General features: G+C 40.6%; 1 protein-coding gene across 1 annotated transcript in view; it reads right to left on the bottom strand.

Moving 5' to 3' along the window:
- Positions 1–21004, bottom strand: part of opcml (opioid binding protein/cell adhesion molecule-like) — a 269242-nt gene that overhangs the window by 169149 nt on the left and 79089 nt on the right. The gene's annotated exons all lie outside the window — the stretch shown is intronic.

Here is a 21004-nt window from a genome sequence, read left to right as displayed (position 1 = left end):
TCTACCAAAAGTACCAATTCAGATATTCTTATGAGAGGATAAAAGACAATGCAGTGTCAATATTCCACTAATCTATAAGAAAACCAAGTCTACGAAGATCACTTAAATGAAAATTTGCAAATTTTTATTGCAAATAAATATTGAATTATTAATTACTAACTACAATGGTGATGGTCAATTAAAAACATGAAACAGGTCATATAAAAGGGATGCATGTAATTGGTATGCAAATCCACATTCACCTTAAAAAGCGATGTGCGGCAATTCATTGTTGTAACAGCACAAATCCGTACGTATTTCATGTGTATCTGCACTGATATGACAAGAAATTATCATGCATTTTAACCGTTATATGCTAATTTGTACTTCATTTGCGGTATAATGGTTAAAATGCATGGTAATTTCTTGTCATAGCAGTACAAATGCATACAGATTATGTACGCATTTCTGCTGTTACAACAATTGATTGCCACAGGTATTGGTTTCAAAGGTGAAAGTGTACTTGCATACCAGTTATGTGCATCCCTGCATATAAAACTGTTTACCAACAGAGTGGTAGTTTGAGACTTCTGCCATAATTTATTTAGTTATTTGCTTGCTATACTTCTTGAATACTATTAATGTCCATCCATCCTCCCAACTGCTTCTTGCAGTCACAGTGAGCGTGAAAGGATTTAAGGAAGCACTTCTTTACGCAGCGTGTAGTCAGAGTATGGAATAGTCTTCCTGATAACGTAGTGCAAGCTGAATCCTTGGGTTCCTTTAAATCAGAGCTAGATAAGATTTTAACAACTCTGAGCTATTAGTTAAGTTCTCCCCAAGCGAGCTCGATGGGCTGAATGGCCTCCTCTCGTTTGTATAGTTCTTATGTTCTTATGAAACCCACACGAGTCGCACGAGAAGGACCAAGATGGAACAGCAGTCCATAATCAGACACTATGGGCACGTTGGATCTGCTGCTTTGCTACATGTTTCTGGACTGTGTGAGACATCCTGCGCAACACAAGGAGAAGATAAAAACTCCACACGAACCCGCACATAACCATCAAAATGCCCTCTCTGACTGCTTAATCTTCAAAAGTACATGTGAGATTAACAACAGTATATGTGTTACCTACAGGTAACTGTCAAAAGAGATAAAACACCTGAGAAAAAAAAAGGGGAAAAGCAAGAGATTCCAGACAGGTATGGTGTCTGGTCCAGTTCCCAGTTGTTTGGTCTACCATGGATACAAGGAGAGCTCTCGGTGACTTCGAGGAGGCTGATTGATGGGGTGTGTGGTGCGTTCTTCACTGATGACAAATGCTTAACTTGCAGTGTCTTACATGAGCTTGGAATGGTAGTCTGGGGAAAAGACATCAACTTTTACAACTAAAAATGCACTTTTGTCCCTAAACGGATGCAAAGAATACAGCTGGTGGTCCACTGAGCAGTAGAATATGTCATACTGTCAGATGAGTCACCCCTCATCCTGTTCTTGGTGCTCAGGGAAGAATGTAAGTGGTAAGTGCCAAAGAAAGCCTACGCTTGAGTCTTAAATTTACAGCGGTAAATGGTTGTGATGGCTATTTGATGATGTTCAGTGCATTTTCTTGGAGTGGTCCAATCAACCCCTCAGACAGCAAGATAAATTGTAATGAAGTCATTATTAATGGCCATGTTCCTTCCATGATGATGGAAATAGCCCCATCATGAATGCTTTGACTCAAAAAGACAAAAATAATGCAAAATGTATGCCACCATCTCCCCAGTCAATGGGTCTCAGACCAATTAAGCACAAAAATTGGAGATCCTAAAATGTTCTTTGTTCCACTAGTACAATCAATCCAACAGCTTATGTTACTTCCATAGTTCCAGTAGAGTTCCACACATTATTCTAAGAAACAGCTCCTTAATAAGAGCTGGACCTGTATATTACCCATTCATCCATTTCCCTTAACCATATTTCCAGTAAAGGGTGGTTGGTGAGCCCAGAGCCTACAATATATTTCATGCATATTGAGTATTTTTATTACGATCATGGTTCCTTAGGCGAATCTACTGTGTACTGGATACAAATGACATTCATTCTAATTTCCAAGCCACTTGATTTCAACTCAAACAAAGGTGTTTATTCAGATGCTGCTCATGCTTATATTATTCAAACTTCAGTGAAATTTTGGGTTTCTAAGCGGCAAAATCCATCTATCTTTTGACAGCTTATGCTGGTCAGGGTCACACTGAGATCTGGAGCCTGTCAGAGGTAGCACAGTGTAGGGACAATCTGGATGGGATGCCAGTCAGTCAAAGAGCACTAACACACAAAAACACTACAAGTGATTTAGAGACACCAAACAGTCAAACTCTACGCCTTTCAATTGCAAAAAGAAACCTACGTAAAGTTGGGGAGTTACACAGCACACTCCATATGCGTGTGGCAGAATCCAAATCCCCAAAACACGAAGTATGAGAGAAGACTACTACCTACTGAGCCACCAGGACACCCCATGCTGCACGGACTGCATAACACTAAAAACATAGGTAACAGTCATAACAAAGTAGCTGCATCCACAGTCACATTAACCTTTCACAGGTCAAATGCAATTGTTATGATTCAATTGTTCCCTTCAGAAAATCTATTTTTGCTGTGTCAAACAGTAATTCTATTTAAAGGGATGCCCTTGTGATGCTGTATGAGATTTGTTTTCAGCAAAACGGGGGCTTTATAGAGGAGTATGACAGGGAGAATTCTCTCTGTATGAAAGAACAAATCAGAAAAGCTGTGCCCTGAATGGAACTAATTAGGTGTTCTTCTTCCTACACCTGTGTCCAGTGCTTTCTGCCAGAGCACAATTAATCTTTTCCAGAAGGACTAGCTATACCACTATCAGAAGATGTTAAAGTGTGTTTCCCCTCTGAAAGACGTAGAAATACTTTGTGTGACGCATTATTTTTGAGAAAAAAAAAAAGAGTTCTTGGCACTGTCAAAACTAATTGTGTTTTTTTATGTCCGGTGGTAGTGGAACGTTTCCACAAATATTGAAGATTCTGAGACTTCCTGACAAATTATACGAATGGACAATGAAACATGTGCCCAGACCTTTGATGCATTCATCGAACAGTGAATAGAATACTTACAAAACTGTTTACACTTGTAAACAGATTTAGAAATGCCAAAAGAAGGTTCTTTCAACCTATTTATATTCTTTTCGGAGTGAAACTAGACATATTCGTAGATGCAGAGAGGCATTGTAAATCCACACGCAAAAGATGCATGTCTGTTTTTATTCAACTGTTAGTAAATGCTGAAAAATAGTGATTGTAACTAAAGCAAAATATGATGAAATGGAATTCATAAAATGAGTGAAACTGAATTTTAAGGGGAAATATATTTATTATACACTGTCAAGCAAGCCTCCATTGTGCAGTGTTCTACTTGCCTATTTTTTTCCGTCCGTAAAACTGTATGTGGAGATGTTGACGGCATGCTTCCCACGGGGATCAGATGAAAGAAAACCAAGCTTCAAGAAGCTTCCTGTTTTGATAGGATTGAAAGATCTGGATTCTGTGCAGAGGATATAGTCAAAAAGTTGGAATTCTTTTTGGATGGAGTCTCCTGAAAAAGGGGTGAAGTTAAGGTGGGAAAGAGAAGACACAAATGTCTTATTTATAAATAAATGATTAGCTGTAAATAATGAATTAAGGCAAGACAGAGCACTTAAAACACCTTTTCAAAATGCTCATTCTTGGGGTGGCCCTGTGAGTTGGCCAGAGTGTAACTTGCCTTACAACCTTTATGGCTTCTGGTGGCTCTCGTTGGATGAGAAGATGGATAATAGAGACACATTAGACAATGTATTTGAAGAATTCTCCAAACATAAAAAATGTAAAATACAAATGTGTAGAAATGGTGAGAGATACGTCATTGACAACTAAACAGAAGAATCTCAAATATGACAGTTAAATTATTGATTTAAAATTCAAAACACCTGGTTGGAACATTTATTAAAGAGCTACAACTGAATCCTGCCTAGTTTCCATAAATAGCTGTTTTTTTAGCATTTTAATGAGTATTTGCAGTTGTGCTGCATTTTGAAGCTTTGAAGCAACGTCTTATACAAATATGACACAATTAAAAAAAATCTATGTTGCTGGTATTGGGGTCTTCTAAAGAGTTATTGCATCATTATAACTACCTTCTTTAATTCTTCTCTAAGGTCATGGAAGCCCTGGAGACAATGTCAGTAAAAATAGACCCAGCCTTTATAAAGGTTGTCTCATTCATGGCCATCAATGGTTAGATAGTGGCCCAAAGGCAAATTATTTTTGACTGCTTGACTCACCATTAATTGTGCATAACTATAACCAAAAATATAACCAAAAATATAACCAATAATTTCTAAGCCAGTTTAGTATATATAGGTATTGAAGTAGCACAGCTGTGTTGAACTGAGGCCATTCCATGACCCTCAGGATTGGTTAGCACCTGGCGCATGGCAGTTCTCCATATTAAAAATATCATCATCCTGATCCTTCTCACAAATGGTCACCGATGTTTGCCAGGAAATAGCTGAATGGAGGTCGTTCAAAGAATGCAGGAGTTGGGACTCTGAAGAGACGTGGCACAAAATGATGCAAGGCATGATGGGACTTCGGCCTTCCTGTTTCCTCGCATCTTCGGTTCCTGTGTCTTCCCAGGCATTGGGGCAGATCAGGTGATGTTCATCTCAGTAAGCTTTCGGGCTGTTTGGCTTCCCCTCCCATCCGAGGGGGGAAAACTTCAACTCCGCCAAGCGTGACACCTTGGCAGCACAGTTGCGAGGCTCCTTTAGGTGTCTGACATATTCCGGCAGCCGTCCCACCGGGAACATGGGCGTGTTCGCGAGATAAGCCTGGCTTCTCTGCGATTATGTCACTGGAATTGCCTCGTTCCGTGCTCTCGGGAAGCCCCCTCGCTCCAAACAGACACGCACACTTCCGCAATCCGCCCACACCCCGCTGAATTACACGGGGGTTTTACATCAGGGCGGGATTTTTTTATAGACTTAATTGCATCACAATAAAGGAGTGGCAGTGATACCATGGAGAGAGCTCTGTGGCACAGCGGAACGGGCCATTGATGGAATCCCAGCGAGGGCTTTAGAGACTGATTTAGGAACCACCAAAACAATTCATTCTGGCAACATAAAACTATGTTAAAGCTCAAGGCACACTTTATAATTATACATCTTAGGTGTCCCTCACCATCTCCTCTGGACATTGCGTGACCCAGTTTAACACAAGTGGGTGTAATTTGTTCATTAGGTTGTTCTTTTGGTTAGTAAACCCCCACCCACATCTCTGCGGCCGCGTCCACAGAAGACAGAGGTCACTCGAGCAGCCATCAGCACCCCTGGTTCTTACTCACTTGTAAAGCAGGTAAATTACTCACAGAGAATCACCCCCCCCCTCCCTTAAACGCCACTGCCACAGCAAAAGAGATGAAAACAATGCACATGAGCTTTTCTGTTTGAATTCAAGGCCCAAGTAATGATCCCATGAATTAGAGAATGCTGAAAAAGGATATGTTTTATTTACATGGATACTCCCAGTTTTCCATCAATACTAAAAAAGCTATTTCAAACAAGTATGTCAAGCTTTCGCTGAATTGTTGTAAAAGGTGAATCTATGAGACTGTACTGTATCTGCAGTTTGTTACGTGAAATTAATGTAATGCGCACATAATGAATAATGAAGTAGTAACCATGAATTACTAAGTCTCCTTCACCACTAATCTCTAAGATCTATATCCATATCTGGAAATACTGTACTTCCATTAGCTGTCTGCAGTGCAGATATATGTGAGATAATCTCAGCAGGATGTGTTATTATGAATTTATGTATGTTGCTGCACTTGTGGGTACATTACACTGTAGTTTCCTCAGTCATAGATAGACAGTTGTGTTTTTACCTGTCTATGCATGAATCATGCTTGGTGACACTAAAAACAGCAAACAGAAAAAAAGGTTCTTATTCTTAACAATACATTTACTGATGTATTCGTCAGACGAAAATTTATGCATCATCCAAAATAGCTCTTCACAGTTCTGCATCCTACAACGATTCAACTGATGCAACTTTCTTAATAGGAAAGAAATCCTTTTCAATCTTTAATTATTCAGGAAGTCTCTGTTCTAAGTCATTGCAAATATAATCAAATTCAATTTATAACATTTTTTTTTTTTGCTTTAAGTAGCAAATAATTAGCAAATATCTGTTATCTGCTGGAATGTACAACACAAAACACATAATTTACAGTACTTGCCATCACGGAATACATGTGAGGTTTCGCATAATAATAAAGAAATTATAGTTATTATTATCATCATCATCATCATCACTTATTTGTTAGCATTGCATTCCATGTGCAAAAGTCCATTCACTCTCCCGACTAACGTAGTCCCAAAATAACATTGTCAGGTTTTAACGAAACGTAATTATTTAAGCACCATCCCTGGAAAATCGAGATGACAATAAAGCAGGTATCCGCGGCGAAGAGCCTCTCCAATTAGCCTGGCACACGCAGGGCTGTTGCCAGCGCCCCAGCGCTCCTTCGATGCCTCGTTCCCGAGGAGCCGGGATGGAGTGCCAGGGCGGTTTTTGCACGGCGCCACGCTGCTGATCGCACCCCTTTCTGCCACACCATCCTTCCCCATTAAATTAACTGCAGCTGGATCCGCCTCGTGCATAATAATGGCCCGGGGGAAGCGATTGACACCTGAGAATCACGTGGGTTAGGGCATGTAGGTGCCCGTGTCACCTGCTCCCTTTCATTGTGTACAGTCGTCGCCGATCGCTACCTATCTGATTATGAACAGCTTGTCATCTTTCATGATAACTAAGATCTGATCATCAAAGGAAAAAAATATATTTTGAAAGCTGAACACCATCTAGCGGATTAATGAACCCTGTTTAATGACGTCATGTTTTGGGTAACACGCACAGAATAACCCATCTGATGGCAATATATTTGAACCTATTTTTTCCGCAGGTTAATACATAACAGAAAGGAAAATTCTTTAGTGTGTATGAATAATTTTTCAATGTTTGTTCTGCTTAACTATCTCTCAAATACCCTTCCAATGTATTCAATCAAACGTGGCTCATTATAGCAACACTCCATAAAAATGGATGATTGAATTACTTACTGAGGAATATTTATTGACTAGAATGATTAATGAATTCACAAGGCAGGGGGCAGTGCACGACAGTGCTTAACGTTTTACGGCTAGTCTTTTTTTTTTTTCTTTTGTCCCAACTTCTCTGGTGGGACCCGAGACTGGAACAATGAAACACACCTTCTGTTGCAGAGCTACTGTTCGCGCTGATGATATTTACAATACAATAAATATACAGCACTTGGAATAATAAGAAGCTGACAAAAGTGAATGCCAACCCTACAAAGCAAAGCATCACGGAAATAAATAAATAACACCTCAGCCTAGTTTCCTGCTGTTGCCGATCGGCAAATATTTAGCTTCCGGCTTGTCCGTTCGTTTTATTCACATGTAATTTTATGTGAAATCAGGCAGTTATTAATGACAGCTACAGTATGTTGCTTTAAGGGGGGAAAAACTTTTTGAAATAGGTGAAATATTCAAGATTTCTGTGCTTAAAGACTTTCTTCAGACGAAACTTTACGTAATACTTGATCATATTTAAAAGCAGACTACTGTAAATGTTTAGAAGGTTGGTACTTTGCTCATTTAAGACTGTAATCTCAGAATGTTGCAGTTTTATTTATGTATCGTAAAAACGAATACACTTTAATGATGATACTAAGCAGGATGCATTGAAGCATCCTGGAGGAATTACAAACTCAGCACATCACTTTCGATGTGATTTGCCAGCAAAGTTTAGTCGCATTTCCAGTTTTCTGTGAATGACATGCCTTTTTACATGATGATCTGCATTATGACATTTTCTTTAGATAAACAACACAGCAGAAATCTTGGATCAGTTTTAATACTGCTAAATACTTCTTTTTCGTACGACAGAGTCTGACGATAAAAACGAAACACTGGATCCTATTCTTCTTTTCACGGAAAAGACGTCCGTATTAAAAGTAGGCTGCAACCCTTAAAATGTCTCCGCTCTCTGTAGTCCAACGAGCTGCGAATATGGAGCGTCAACATATTTTAGAGATTTAAATGGGGATGACAAGTCCCCGAGGTAGACGGTCTCTGCGGTATGATGTGCGTTTCCAAAAATAGGTTAGTGTCACTGGCGCCTTGTTTACGAGCCGCGTTGCCTCCGATGGCCTGGAAGCTGCGCCGCATTAGCATTTTAACGCGGCGCATCCGCAGGAAATTGGAGCTCCAGCCTGCGTGTGCGTAACGTTTCACCTAAAGGCACCCCATGCTAGCTCTGCGCTACCGGCACGCTGCTACCCCGGCAGAACAGCTTAAGTGTTTCCAGTTTGGTAAATAAGACCGAAATTAGAGATGTGTGAAGCCATTTCCTCCTCCCTCCTTCCTCTTTTTGTTTTCTTTCTTGGGGGAACAGAAAGACATTAAATTGCCCATGCTATGGCCTTTGGCATCTGCTCCACCCAGTTCAAACCCGACTTGTTCTGGAATGACCCCGGAGTCAGTACGACTTCTCAGCCTTCTGCTAATTCTAGAACAGCCCCGGTGGCTTCAATCCCCTCATTGTAATCCGGATGACCTCTGGGTGGTCCCTCCTTGCCCCAGTTAATGGTGCTTCGTCTGTTGCCTCTCTTGGCTCCTCTCCTAATATCCCCCACACAGAACTGCTTAGGTTTTGAATTTTATTCAATCAAAGATAAACCACTATGAAGCAGAATATTTAACTGTAAATAAAAGATAGTCAGGAAATTCCTCTTTACTCTGGCAATGAACCCCACGAAAACTGACTATAGCTAAATATGTCCTCACCACACCACAACAACTAATAGATTTTTTTCCCCCATCCTTCAGTGGAAGTAAATGGTAATCTGAAGCCTGCATCTCTTTGAAGTGAGGCAGAGAACACTTGAGGTAGATTATTTTTGCCTGTATTGCTGCGGTTCAAATCCGGTTAAGTGCACACAAGGAATGGTCTCAAAGGAGCAGGGGAATATAGGATATTAACGGTTTGCTGGAATCAGTTGCCATTCCAGGCGCGTGTTGTTTTGGGGACGGATCCGGGAGGAGGATGGCTGCAGTACCCAGGCTTTGAAGTGTGCTTCTTTTGGGGCAAGACAGTTTGCATGCTGCTTCATAAAATTATGAACTCGGAACATTATCGATAATGACACATGCTTTTTATTATTTCTGAGAGGTTGGACATTCTGCTTGTACAAGTGGAAAGAATAGCATATACACATGCAGATCAGTATTGTAATGGAAAATATGCTTGCATGTACAGTGCTTGTGTTTATGCATGGTTTCCCTCTATAAAAATCTCACCTAGGCGTATCATCTTCAAAGTAGGTCAATGGCTTTTATTGTAACCCAAATGTTGACGGTGCTACTTCACCCCCCAGTGGATAGCTTGCATATTGCATTTCTGGAAGTTGTTTCTATAGTCCCACGATCACCACACACACCGTTACGTTTCAAAATGGTGCATAATGGTTTTAAGAGGCTTCCTGTCATCGGATGTAAATCGCCGCGTACCTTGAAAGAGGCACTTAGGGTGTGAAACTTTTGCAGCGCTCGGGAACTGAGGTAAGTCCGCCGCACGATAAGTTCGGGATGGGCACATTTTCAAGTTAAGGCAATTATGTTATTATGTACATCTACCAAGTTCAAGGACGTGGTCGCGTACAGCTAACTTATGCTGATTGCATTATTTGTGCTCTTGCCTCTGGCTTGGATTTCTGTTTCGCTGAGCTGAGGGAGCCTGGGTCCATATAAATTTTCTATCAAAGACAAAACAACTAGACCTGCTGGAGGTTAGAGGCGTCGTTGGCAATTGATCAGGCATAGCGCAAGCCAAAACATATCATGACTGCAGCTGCCGTGGGGAGATTTGGACAAGCCGACCGCTACAATAAAGTAGGGTACGGTGTGGGGTGTGGAAGATGCGAGTACCGCCCCTACTAGTTATTTTCCCCCTGGGGGAGTGGAAAATGTCCCCCTCCTCCATTAGGCCATTGAGGAAAGTGAATGTGCATGCTTCTCAAGAACGCCGCAGCTCCTCTGGTCAGCCTGCAGTTCTACGCATACAACCGGTGTCAGACAGGGCTGAGTACTCCATTGTGCATCTCCCCCAGGTATGCTCTCATGAAACTTTTATGCAGACGTGCCAGGTGGTGAGCAACATCAGACTGGAGCCAGGACTGGAATAATCCGCTGGCGTACAAATAGTCATCCAGTTTATATTCCAGGGTTAAAAATGTGCATTTCACACCGTGATAGCTAGCCAACAAGGTAGTAACATAGCTATTACGATACTCGAACACCAAGCTAGTTACCTAGATATTACGTTACTCAATAATGTACAGCTATATTCCACTGGAGCAATTCAAAATACCTTGAAAATGATAACATAAATGCATGCAAACACATGCACTTTAGTGAATGAGGGTCATGAAATCTATTATATCTATTAAAGCAAGTGCTCCCACACAGGTCAAATTCCCAAGTTACCTGAGCAATTAAAATCCTATCATTTGTAAAAATACTGCACTGGCCCAGTTGACTTATGTCTGCTGTGGATAGAAAAAGCAATGACAATCACACAATGGCTGTTTCCGATAGGGAATGTTTGTGGGGGACTTTTCAGCGTGATGTTTTATGGAGGGAGAGTGGCAGAGGTTGCCATGGACATCTGATGGAAAGACCATAATTAATAGGCGCCATGGAGGAATCTGTATCCTCCCCAAACACCAGGCCTACGGTTAGCCGCAAGATGAAAGACAAGAACAGGCAACTCGGAGTCAGTAGACGGCAAATGTCAATCTAATGCATGAGCAGGCAGACTCATCCAGGAAAGTTCATCCAGCCTCACAGGAAGGGATAATCAGATCGTCAGATTGCGGTGCGTAAAGACCGGACTGCACCAAAAATGCATTTCTGCAAATGAAGTGATGCAAAGGAGATGTATGGTAGGGTATGGTATGGTTCCCTATGAGTGCATCTGTAAGACACACACAATAATATTATGGACTGAGTGCTTGTTTTCCCATAGTGGAAGGTTCTGGTGGCTCCCGTACGGTGTGTCAGGATTTAGGTCCACTCTGTCCGTTAGACAGCAACGAAGAATTCCACTAAACACTGAGTTATTGTGAGTGATCCATTTCCCTCCAATGGGGAAGCGTTTCTATCCCGATGGGAATGAAATCCTGCAGGGGAAACACACCCCCCTCCCCCCGGACGGCAGTATTTAATCAATGGCTTGATGGGTATGAAAACTATTTAACCCAAATGTCAGCAACCCGGCCTCAACCCAACAGGACACCAGGAGATTTCAGAGGTGCCACTTGAGGTAGAATTTTTCACCATCAACGCGAACTGATGGAATTTATCACGGAGGAATGGTGTTGGCTCCCACAGACACACGATTCTGCTATTTAATTTTATATGCAAACAACCAAGGTAGTACAGGACGCAGGGTTGGAATACACCGCGGATGGGATGCCAGGCTATCGCAGGTAACACACATGCATACACCCACGCACATAATCACACTACAGGAAATCGATTCAGAATCTTCACGTGATCTTCACAAGATGCTTCAGGTAAAGTACTACATTATTAGTACTTTATTTTGTTCAGATTTCTCCATATGAACCTACTACTCATGCTTGCACCCGAAGCTCTATGTGATGCAGCCATTCCCAAACAGCTGCAATCCCACTGTGGGGGCTTTCTGCACAAAAGGGTATTGATAAAGAGCTCAAAACAACCGTGTGCTACACGCTGGTGGCCAGGCCGCACAGATTGCCTGCAAATGAGGCTCTCTTTTTCACTTTCACAACTGTTGCTGGGTAACAAATGTATAAAGTCAAATTACCATCATTAGTAGGATTCCATGCATGCGGAGAACTTTTTTGCGAATGGCCATTGTGGTTCGGAACCACAATATACCACTTAAAGCCAGCCTTAGAATGTATTAATTATTCCTCCGGGTTCCACGTGTAGTTCTGTGAATTGTGCCAAAAAACATCGAACACCTTTGGGATGAACTAGAACGGAGACTGTGAGCCAGGCCTTCACATCCAACATCAGCACCTGACCTCACAAAAGCTTTTCTGAATGAATGGGCAAAAATTCCCACAGACACACTAAAATCTTGCGGAAAGCCTTCCCAGAAGAGTGACTTCCCAGAAGAGTGACTGTTATGGCTGCAAAGGGAGAACCAGCTCTATATTGGTGCCTATGGATTTAGAATGGGGTGTCATAAAAGTTCCTGCAGGTGTAAAGACCAGGTGTCTCAATACTTTTGTCCATACGGTCTATATCTGTCTTCCATAATTGACCCAGCACAAGGTCACTGTGACCCCAGAGACCATCCCAGGAACGAAGGACAAAGTCAATAGGCAAACTGGACAGGATGCTTTAACATAAATATCAGATAGACCTTTTCAACTTTTGTACGTGAAGCTTAAGTCTATAACCATCTTTCTCTCTCTCTTTACACAGATGAAGACAGATGTATGTGATGACTCCGAAATTCTAAAGGGCCGCCCTCTCTCCTAGGAGAGGTGGACAGTAATTCTGAGCAGTGTGACTCAAAATGCCATTACTCTCCAGCTGACTTAATCAGGTCAGACACGGAGTTGCATAATGGTGCCCAGTGGATGCACGGATTTCAGTACACTGTTAAAAGCTGTTTATGCCCAAATAAGCTGAAATAACAAGAAAGAAAATAATTAGTGCATGATCGCACACATGAAACAGCAGCACGGTGTGGATTCAGAGTCCTGCAGGCATATCACAGACTCAGTGGCCAGTTTATTAGGCACATCTGCTTGTGAGCACAAATAGCCCTGCGCCCCCAAACACTGACTCATGTGGCTGGAACTGAATATAAACAGCCCACAGACAGGTACAAACAGCTATTGTGCTGCTAAGCATAGACGGCTAAGATGTGTGAACTAAGCATTTCTGAATGTGCTGTGATTGTTGGTGCCAGACGTGGTGGTCACAGCATCTCAGAAATAGCCACCTTTGTGGGATTTTCACACCCTACTGTGTCTGCAGTTTACAAAGAAGGGCTCAATAAACAACAGACAAGAAAACAAACAAAAAAATAGCCAGTTCCGTGGGCAAAAACACCTTGTTAATGAGAAAGGTCAGAAGAGAATAGCCAGACTCATTAAAGCCAACAGGAAGGCCACAAGTGCAAAAATAACAGCTCAGTACAACAATGGTGCTCAGAAAACCTTCTCTGAACACTCAATTTGCCTACCCTTAATGTGGTTCTGGAAGCAAGTGGGTCCTATTCAGTGCAAACTAGGTATAGCTAATAAAGTGGCGAGTCACTGTATATCTAATGCAGACGTCTGTGGGCTACCTTTCGGAATTGGGCTACAAAGTTACAGTATTAGCACATTTATGCTAATGATACCATTCTTTGAATCCTTGGGCATTTGTGTCTTTTTTCCCCGTTTCATTAGTAAAGAAACAATTTAGTAATTCCTTTTATCTATTGACTTAATTAGCAAAGAACTGTACAAAAGAAATATTTATGTTGTGCTTTTTTGGCTGTTATTATCATTAAGGCCACGCTTTAGAAATGGTCGTAGACTGTGGGAATAACAGAAGCGCCCCCCCCCCCCCCCCCGAGCTATTTCTCCCGAAAACTTCAAACAAATGGGCTCATTTGATCTGTTCCATTTCTCCTTGTTATTAAAACCATTTCATTACATAATTCATGGTCAACCACATTTCCACAGCGAGGTTTGTTCCAGATTTACTCGTCGTAGGTGCAGGTCCTTCATCAATATGACGTCACTGTCGATACGGCATTACTGTACAGTTCCACTGTATAGCATTTGCTGAATTTGTATTAAAATGGTTTGGACTCTTAGAGGTACTGTTTGAGGATGCCTGATGTCTTACACACTTTCACAGTGGGAATTCTCCATCGTCCTCATGAACCACTGTGGTTCTTAATTTCCTGTCACGTGTCCAGTTTCCTAAACAATATGCTACACTCTAATGCAGTAAGGAGTGCTACCATTAACCACTGATTATCCAGGCATCTTCAAACTGACTATCACGGGCAGCACAGGGTACAAAGCTGGGGTACACCCTGGACGGATGCCAGTCCTTTTCAGGACTCATGCAGTCGCACAGTCATGCACTATACTGCCCTACAATGGTAAAACACAGTATCTACACTGAGACTGAAACTAGCTTCAAAGTTTTGTTTACTGTCCACACAGCTAAGACATTTTGTCACAAGATAAAACTCGATTCGATTTCTAGTCATAACTCAATTTTGATAAAATATGTAGTTACAGCATTTTGCCTTAATGGAGCAGTATACAGTTAGCCTAACCACATGCCATTCAGGAAGAAGCCACAATCCCCAGAAGAATCCAAATAGACAGGGTGGGAACATGCAAACTCCACACACACATGCAGAGCCAGATTCTAGCTCCCAACCCTCGAAGTGTGAGGTAACAGTTCCGCCTCCCCAGTCATGCGCCAACCCCAGCCACTCATCATGTGGAGCACATACTATTACCTAACCGGAGAGCTATGAATCAGAACTATAAGCTTATTCCAAAGAAAAACCACAGCAAACCTGTAGGGTCTGCCTTTGCCTGCAACGATGCGCTCAAGGCGATGTCTTCGTCCACCGTAGAAAAGCTATCAAATGGTTCGTGTCTAGACTAAATTTGCGTTTGTGAGATTCCATCGTTCAAATGAATACCATCTGAAGGCACTGTAATAAAAGTTTAAAATACACTCACGTATGCTCCAGATAGTAGGAGAGATGAAAAAAACTGAGCATTTTACCCTGGATTTGGTGTTCGTCAGGTACACAGTAGAAGTACAAGTACAGAAAATCGAACCTGTACCCCAACAGCAAAGCATAACAGAAAGAAACCTTTCATTTAAAACAAGACCAGTTGTTCCCTCTTTGTCAAATCTGCCATACAAAGGCCCTTTGAATGCTTCCAAGTTTTTTCTTGGGTTGACTGACTTGTGTCATGGTGATTCTGGAAACGTCTCTGTGCAGCCGGTTCCCCCTAGTGGCAAAATGATGCTTTTACATCTGATAGGTAATTCCCCACAGGAGTTTTACAAATAAGAATGTACTGTAAAATTTTGTAAAATGTTATTGACATTACCCACAGGGTCTTTGCCTTTGAAGCAGGGACACATCTTTTCATGATATACATACCTTGAAAGAACAGAAAATAAATTATTTGATTATATTAGTGTTTTAAAAAGTGGGCAAGTTAGTTACACTTTGGTCATTATAGGATCTTTAGCATTAAAAGAGACATATTACATGTCAAACTGGAAACAGTTAAGGATCTGATTCTAAAATTACAGTTAGGCAGGGAGAAAAAGTTTTAGCAGAGATACAGGAAACACGTAGGTGTCAAACGAAGCAAAATGCTTCAATCTTTCAGTAAGTATTGTGTTTGTTGGACAACATTTCATATCGATAATATCATTGCAGCAGAAAGTAAATGGAGTTTGTTACTATGGGTGACAGCGTGAGGTGACCTTATCAAACAGTGATAAACAGAAAATGGGAACCAGATATCAAGATTCCAGCGTAGACAGGAAACCTCAGCTGGTGCACTTTTGACAAGGAGACTGAATTGTATTGCTCCAATGAAATGACTTAATAAAGCACCACCCAAACCAGCTCTGTGTGGCAGGAACAGAGGCCAATGCCATTATTCAACCCATTTGATCTAGGAGCTGAAATTTCTAGAGCTATGACTGAAGACCTACAACAAAAACGAACATACACAGGTATGCATTATTTAAAAACTTTATCAATAAATGCAGCACTACTTACATGCATTTCAGTTAAAATATATAGTTCCACAGACTTCACAGGGTGCATCAGCATTCATGAATTTGTTAAGCTAAGTTTCAAAGCCCACTTAAAAATTTCACTTCAAAATATCACTTCAAAAATGCATCTAAAATGAATGGAAAGTAGTGACAGCAATATTCCATAATATCCTTTTATACAGGCTAAAATCAATAAATGAACTTATCTCCAATATCACTTGACGTACTACTACAAAACTGTAATTTTTTCCCCAGAGAACAGAAAGTTACATGTACACGCAAAATGTAAATTTCAAATTTAAGTGGATACAAGCATGTGCAAAGATTCTAGAATAATTTCTAATGAGGAATAATTTCCCTGTACATTTACCTCATGCTTTTTTCTTGATATCGTACATACAGCATACAGACTGATTTCAATCCATTCACGCAGGATGGGCAGATACGTTTATTTTCCATGTCAGGGAGACAGCGTGGCACCCATGAGTATGCACAGCTATACCCAGGACGCATTTTCATTCCGAATGACTGGCACATACAACTATTTCCATGCATATCGATGGTGCCCAGAATCAAAACCAGACAGGTCTTGACCTAATTGCTAATTAATATTCATGTGCAGACATCTGCTTTCGTGGGACCTCTGTGGATTCCACACCACCAGAGCAGAATGCAAGATCAGAACTTTCTGCATACAAAGTGCTAATATATATTTAGATTGTTGCAAGGAAACAGTATACTCTCTAAACACAGTGACTCTGTAAACAGGGTAAAATACCTATATCTATTGTCTTTCACTGAAACTCTAAACACCCAACCCAAGTAATTAAATTCATCCATCCTACTAGGCTCTCCATAGGTCTCTGGACATTTGTTGATTATGATTTTGGAAGTTTCCTTATAAACTTTATAACTTACATTTATATCTTTATATTTTCCAGAACACTTTACTGTATGTGGGGTGGAATAATGGGTTGTATCTCCAGGGTTGAGGGTTTGAACCTACACTGTGCATATATGGTGTTTTCCTACCACACTAGCATCCCATCCATATATGGATGTATTACTGTATGCTGGTCTTCCCCCATTGATTTTAAACTAATATTTTATAATTTAATAGAGTTTGTACACAACCTAATCACAACAGCACAGACAGTATAACCTGTGACACGTATTTGTAAACCTCGAAGTGCTACCTGGCATATGTGATCAGATTTTGCTTTAATTAGCCCATTAGTGTTTCGTCTTCAGAGCTTAAAAAATCTAATTACTGATGGGAAGGGTTTTACTATTTAAAAGGCAGTTGTACAATTCTAAATAGCATGTAGAATCAGAGGTATAATAAGTGTTGTTAATAAGCTGTTCGCTACAGATTTAATAATGCAAGCTTTCAGAAGTTTACCTGGAGTGAGATTGTAGCCATGGGCAATATGTAATGTATGGGTCATTGATTATTAAAATTAAGAGTGACTTCGCTGCATTTAAATGAGTAGGATTGGAAAAATGTTTGAAAATGCAGCCAGTTGTGCCAAAAGAATTTCAGCATGAAACATGGAGATCTCATGAATCTGACTGTATTGTGGATTTCAAAAAGCCATTCTGCACTGTGGATATCGTCTTAAGGAGACAGGATTCAAATCAGCCCTTATCTGCCGCCCCCCTGATTAGCCCCTCCTGCCTCACCAGTTTGACTCAGTGTATTTCTTATTTTCAATTAATCCATTCAGCTCTGGACTCAGTGCACCTGTGATTCCTGACTGATTCTGAGCACTGTGTCAAGGTTTCTTTTGCAGAGCGATTATGATAGAAACAACAAATTGAGAAAACAGAAAGAATGAAAAATAAAATTGTCTCATTCTTACTACTGTTATTATACTCTACTACATATGGAATTTGGCATATTGCAGTTTGAGCTTATTGCTATACTCAAACATTAAGCCCAATAATTGTCATTTTGGCAGGGGTGCCATGGGGGGATAGGACAATTCCAAGGCCCCCCTGAGTGACAGGGGCCCTAAAAATTTGGAACATAATTGGATTGGTCTGGATTACGGGCTCAACATGATACGTTTTCATGGGGTCCAAAATCTGTCACTTTAGGATCTGATTCAGTCCGCCCACAATGGCTATTGTTCCAAAACAGTACATTTTTTCTGCTGTTTGTGAAAATAAATTAACATCGTTAATAGCCGTCACATTAATTCGGAGCCCCTGAATGGACACGTACAAAAAATTACAATTATCTTTCGCGTACGGACGAGAACCTTCGCGTAGGCATTACTTACTTAGATTATTTTAAATTTTTGCACAGGTCCGTTCAGGGTCCATACATTTATAACCGTGCACTGAACAACTAGATAATTAAATCTGCAGCTGATTGTTTGTTAAACCAGATTAAATCACTAAAGTAATTAAAGTGTTGTCTGAGGAATACTACCCAAAAAAATCCCTTGCAATCGGGTTTACCTTCAAAGAAGGTGTTTCTCCTCGATTCCCCGTCTAATGCGGGCCGTGATGTCAGCTGCGCTGTGTTTTCCAGGCCTTGGATCCACTCGGCTTTACTCGCGTCTAAGCGGTACGAGTCCTTCCGAAATTAAACGAACCTTGCAACGGAGATTCCCGGTGAATTGTTTCAGCTCCCGCTAAATGTTAATGCACTAAATTGGCCTTAAGCAACTTTGCAATTCGCTCTCTATCTGCATTTATTACTTATGAAATATGTCATGACATACAAGCTATGTAGCTTCTCGATCCAGATATACGCATATATATTTAGTCAATGTCTAATCAGTTCAGCCTACCAGTGTATTAGTCTTTTTGAGGTCTTCTTACCCATTAAGTTTTTTTTTCAAAGGGCAATCTTCGTTTATTTACATATTTTTTATCCCCCTGCAAAAATCCACCGGAACATTATTCCAGTAGATGTCAGTATTACTCTAAGAGAATACTAAGGACAGAGCGATTCAAAAGCCGGACCAACGGGCACATAAAATCATTAATAATTAAATCAATGGGATATAACAAACACCCAAAGACTATTCCATACGCTGTGCTCCTGTCTAGATCATCGATATGATACCAAACGCAATCAGTCCCCCTCATGCCTCCCACCAGTCATGGTTGATAAGCATCTAACAACTTTTTTTTTAAATAGCAATTGTATTTAATTACCACTTTCCTTGTAAGGCAGTCATCATTGATTTTGCCACGGGTCTTTAAAGGATGTAGATAAGATTCAGCATTTGTACAGTCATGTAATAAGTCAAAGACATTCTAAGAAAGCCAGGGGTGGGGAAGCGATTGTCGCAGCATCTTTGGAGGAGGAGCCAGATGACCGGGCGCTGATTACTTCTGCCTGTCCCCTCGTTCCCTGTGACGAGTATAAATTGGTGCCCCCCAGTAAGCTAGAAGAAGCCATTACCTCAAAACTCCTTGTTATACCTTGCCATGAAATTTCCTCAGCCCAGTTTCACCATTCACTGCACCAATCAGAACCTATATCTAAATGACCAGTTCCCTGCGCATTACGCTTTGACAAATCCAAACCACTCTGACACGTTCATCTCAAAATTTCCCTCACTGATTGGCTGTGACAATTGGTATTCCATTATAAACCTTTCTATTGTCTCTGCTCCTACACTAAATTACATATAAATAATTACAAGGTAAAGATATTACTGGTGTACAACTATAAATAGCTTGCCATAATATTTATATACCGTAGGGATGAATGCATGAATAAATTAGTCTCCTACATATGGCCTTGTACTAAATGAAAAAATAAATAGAATATTTTGCACTATATTATTACTGCCTACATGCAGTAATACGAAACTAGAAATATGCCGTAGATTATATTTTGAATATTTGCTTTCTTTTGAAGACATCTTGACAAGAATGTCTTCTAACGTAAAAAAGGACACTCACTGACATTTCCAAGCAGCAAAATCTCTAAAGTGTGTTGTACACAATGCGTAGATAACAGGACTGAGCCCAGAGAATGACAGGCCATTGCCGGCTGCCCCAAACCACCGCGATCACGCAGATAGTGACCAGGGACAGATCCCAAAATGCCAAACACCTGCCAGCTAGGAAAAGTCAGTAGAATACCGATTCGGAAATGACCGTGAACGGAGCGTCATCATTCCTACAGTAGAATACCGATTCGGAAATGACCGTGAACGGAACGTCATAATTCCTACGGAATGTGCGTTATTGTTTTTGGCTCAGTAAATGTTTCCGAGGACTTCTGTGTCTAATGTGACAACAGGACGGCGGATAATTAATTTATGGGAACATTAATGAACGTAACTGGCATTCTGGGAGTGTCATTAAAAGCGTGTCCTTGACAGTCACGACAGCATACAGCCAAGATGCCACATGGAAAATACGCCTATTCACCAGAGATGACCGAAATCAGTATATGCTGATTACCAGTATATGCTGATTACAGAAAAACATAATGAAGATGTTAACTACGACTGTTAAGAATGTCAGTTGACTGCTACTCCAAGACAATCTGAACATGCAAACACTGTCCAGTACTGTGATTTTAAAAATTGGCTGGAAATCCAAGTCAGTGAATGGAAAACCTTTTTAACTGGTATACCTATTTAGAAAATAGTTTTACATTGTTATCTAGTACCTTGGATTATTACTCTTCAGATTAGTTGCTAACAAACAAAACATTTCTCACTGCTAATCCCTCACAATTGTTTTTTTTTTAATGAATGAATCACTTGGATCATGTAGATCCTAGAAAAGGCTTTGAAATAATTTCAGAATACAGTGATCACTGGAATAAATATCCTAAATTTGCTATCCCGTATCCATTCCCGAATAATAACACATTTAGCAAAAGAAATAGCTTTATACAATGTCAAAGAACTAAGGATTATCAATGCTGCATATATATATTTTAAAAAGAATTAGCTATAAATGCAGAGATGGAAAGTTCAGGTCCAGAAAGTACAAATCCAGACCAAGGTTTTGTTTTAACCAACCAATTGAGTACTCTGCGACTGTGACTCATTAAGCTCAATTGGTTG

The sequence above is a fragment of the Paramormyrops kingsleyae genome, chromosome 6 (genome assembly GCF_048594095.1).
Source record: "Paramormyrops kingsleyae isolate MSU_618 chromosome 6, PKINGS_0.4, whole genome shotgun sequence".
Classification (NCBI taxonomy): Eukaryota; Metazoa; Chordata; class Actinopteri; order Osteoglossiformes; family Mormyridae; genus Paramormyrops; species Paramormyrops kingsleyae.
Note: the sequence above shows the minus strand (reverse complement) of the source record. Positions and strands in the feature narration are given on the sequence as shown.